Consider the following 3996-nt stretch of genomic DNA (forward strand, 5'->3'; position numbering starts at 1 on the left):
GGGAAAGCAACAAGCCCTTGTGGAAAACAAATCTCCTTCTAATTCTACAAGAACAATGTTGAAAAGGCATTGCCTTGGGAAAATAAGGTGGATGAGGAATAACTAAAAAATAGTAATGCACTTCCCAAAGAATGAACTGCCAAAAATAACAAAAAATAGGAGCTGGATTCAAGTTGGGAATAAAAGAAAAAAAAATCGCCAAGGAAAATAAGAAGTCAAACTAAATTAAATCAAAAGTAGTGAAAAATGGAATGTAAATGTGTTTGTATATGGGGATTTTCTGGAAGAAAAATTAGGTGGAAAGGGACTAAAATTTTTGTATCATGGAGTACTCGCTTGAGGGTTTGGATTGAGCCTTTGTGCTCAATTTCCAACTTTTAAGGAAGATTGGAATATGTAAAGGTTTTGACCTTGTAACTGGATTTTTGTTTAATACAAATCTCTACCCATTTCGTTTAAAAAAAAACAATAAAAAACAAATGGTTACTCCTCATCCAAGATTAATAAGGTGTTCCACTCCACTCTCCACCCTAATATTAATAACTCTTCCATCAATCTACCCTTAGCCAAAAATATCCCTTCCCCACATTCAGGGAGTTACGAATCATATTTCCAAAATCCTTTCAAAAAGGAATATCAAAATCTTGTTCAAAACCTAGACAACCCTTAGCTAGCTCTTTAGGTCAACCAAAGACAATAATGACCTTATGCTTGGCCCTAAAGTCTATGAAATCCCTTGCTTGTGTGCTATGTCTTACATAGGACAAATTGGGAGATCCTTCAAAGCCTAGTTGAAGGAACACATGGTTGACACCTACCACAACTGAATCACCAAATCCGTCATAGCTAAACACTCCCACAAAACCAAACATTTTATTTGTTTTGATAAAACTAAAATCTTGGCCTCTGCCCCCTTCCAATTGAACCGTATCATCAAGGAAGCTCTAGAAACACTTTAATCACGATGATGGATATCAATTGAGCCAATCTTGGGATCCTATTGTCCAATTTCTTTTCTCCAAAGCTTATCCCCCTAATCTTGATTTTTGTAACCCTCCCCATTCACCTTCTACCTAATCCTCACCTTGTCCAATATTTTCAATTTCTGTAAGATCCTCTTTTATTTAACATTAATCTTTATTCTTAAAATTTATTTCTTTTTTCCCCTAAGAAAAATTGTAATTTCCATTATATAGAGTAGTGAAAATTACATGTTGTAGACGTGTATAGCAAATAATGATATTGACTATTAATCACTCAACAAACATCTAAGTGATAAACATCCATGTATAAAACTGTCAAAAAATTGTTATGTAATTGTTCTTTTATCTACATATACAAAATACTGCTAGAAATTCATTATCAATATCATAACAAAAACTGCTATGTAGCCACTGTCCAAAAACAAAAACTGAAAGTTTGTCTGATCACTTCATCATAGTCATATTTAAAGGGTAAGATAAAGTGTCATTTTGTTCCTGTATCTGACTGATCCGAATGGAAAATAGCATCCACCCATGGTATTCATCCACCCATGGTATTTATCCATCCATGGTATTGTAAGTGGAATCCACCCATGGTATTCATTTGCCCATGTTATTTTCCCATGGTATTGTGACATCCACCCATGGTATTTACCCACCCATGGAATTTACATGTGATATTGTAACCAAAAAAGGCTATAAGTAACAAGTCGCGTTTTGTAAAAGGCCAAATTGTCTGCCACAATGTAGCCTTTATAGTTATTATCTGTCTTGATAAAAACAAAAAAAAAAAAAACAACAAAACAAAACAAAAACAAAAACTTTTTGGTTTTGTTTATTGGGTATTCCCCTCTTTTTCTTTTGGAATTTCAATTTTTTCAGATCTTGGGGACCTCCCCACCAAGATCCATTTCAATCTTTTAGACCTTAGGGGCCTCCCCCCAAGATCCAGATCAGCGCTATCAAAGCCAAGTTACGATTACATGGGAATGAGGGTTTGGTGCATATTTTAGTTTCAAATTTTTTCAGCAATATTCAACAAATTTCAGGCATGTGATACGATTTCCACGGAGCACTTTCTTGGGCAAAGCAGGAAGAATTTTTCTTTTTTCATCTTTTTGCAGGAATGTTTTTGGGCGGAGAGTCTGCAGATCTGATCTGAAACTTTTGGTGCAAAATTTAAAAAAATAAATAACAGATCTGGATTCCTTGCGAAAATATACCCAAAAATAAATAAATAAAAAAATAAATAATAATAAATAAATAAATAATAAACAAAATAAAATTTAAATTAAAAAAAATTAAATTAAAAAAAAAAAAAAAAACAAACAAACAAACAAAAAATTTGGTCGAATCAGAGTCCGTATGAGGGAGATATCGTTGATTTAAAATCAGCTATATTGCATAATCTTTTGTAATAAAAATTCGTGGACGATGGCTCTCCTATCATTTTTTGAGTTTTTGTTTATAATTTCATAAAAATGATTATAGATTGGGGCACCTCTCGAAAAATCACCCAATTTCAAAAGAAAAATATTACTCGAATCGGAGTTCGAATGAGGGGGATATCGCTGATTTAAAATCAACTATTTTTTCAGAACTTTTGTGATGGCGGAACAGTTGCAGTGCGAATCTGAGTTTCCAGAGTGTCTAGATGGGGATTTCAAACACATGGAAAGATGCACAATGGTCATTCTATTTCCAAAAACAAGTTATAATAAAGATTATGAGCTATATTGACCAAGCTATCTCCATTTTAAATTTGGAGCAGCATTTAGAGCGAGTTCCCTTTGAAGACGTGCCCTCCCACCCCACTTTACTAGGCACCTGCTTCACATTCATCAATTTCAGCATACCAACGTTCGGCTCAGGTTATTTGGAGACATGCCCTCCCACCCCAGGCTATTAGGCACCTGCTACTTTATCAACAGTCAACATCACGGTTATGGATCAACTGCACAAAATCCTTGTCATCGAAGTCCACTTGCTAGGTCACACACCGTTAGTATCAAAGTTGGTCGCAAGCATTAAATGGTATCTCTATCCTCATGTCTTCTTTTTTCATGGTTATGGGTCATCCATAAACCCACACTTCATCGAATTCCATTTGCTAGGTCACACACTGTCAATATCATAGTTGGTGACAAGCATTGCAGGGTATCTCTATCCTCAGATCTTCGTTTGTCATGGTTATGGGTTAACCACACAAAACTGGTGGCTCTTCATATTCAACAAAGGCTTCGTAGGAGATAACTTCACGCAATGGGGACCATTTCTTCTCAAGGAGGGAGGAATGATACGAAGTGAAAATGACATCCACCCATGGTATTCATCCACCCATGTTATTCATCCACCCATGGCATTGTAAGTGGTATCCACCCATGGTATTTTCCCATGGTATTGTGACATCCACCCATGGTATTTACCCACCCATGGAATTTACCTGTGATATTGTAACCAAAAAAGGCTATAAGTAACAAGTTGCATTTTGTAAAAGGACAGATTGTCCGCCACAATGTAGCCTTTATAGTTATTATTTGTTTTAATAAAAAAAAATCTTTGTGGTTTTGTTTATTAGGTGTTCTCTTCTTTTTCTTCTGGCATTTAAATTTTTAAGATCATGGGGGCCTCCCCCACAAGGTCCATTTCAATCTTTTAGATCTTGGGGGTCTCCCCCAAGATCCGGATCACTGACTACAATGGATTAATGAAGGGACAATGATAATAGTGATAGTGATCATCCTCGTTAGGCTCGGTAATCAACCATGTTAAATGAGCCTATTGCATGCCTTCCTTAGAATTTTGGTCAAAAATAACGTTCCTTTCCTTATAAATATGTTGACAAGTAATAATATCTAATTGTGCTTGAATCGTGAGAACATACTCCAGTAATGGTCTAAGTGTGTGCATGTGGCAAGTAGAGTGTAGATTGAACCAGTCAATAATAAAAAGAAAATCACTGAAGACCTATAGCTTCCCGCAAGCCTTTTCAAGAGCAAATAATAGAAGTAAC

This window comes from Pinus tabuliformis, chromosome 1_2 (genome assembly GCF_031772625.1).
Source record: "Pinus tabuliformis cultivar Carrire ecotype Pingquan chromosome 1_2, CPIR1, whole genome shotgun sequence".
NCBI lineage: Eukaryota > Viridiplantae > Streptophyta > Pinopsida > Pinales > Pinaceae > Pinus > Pinus tabuliformis.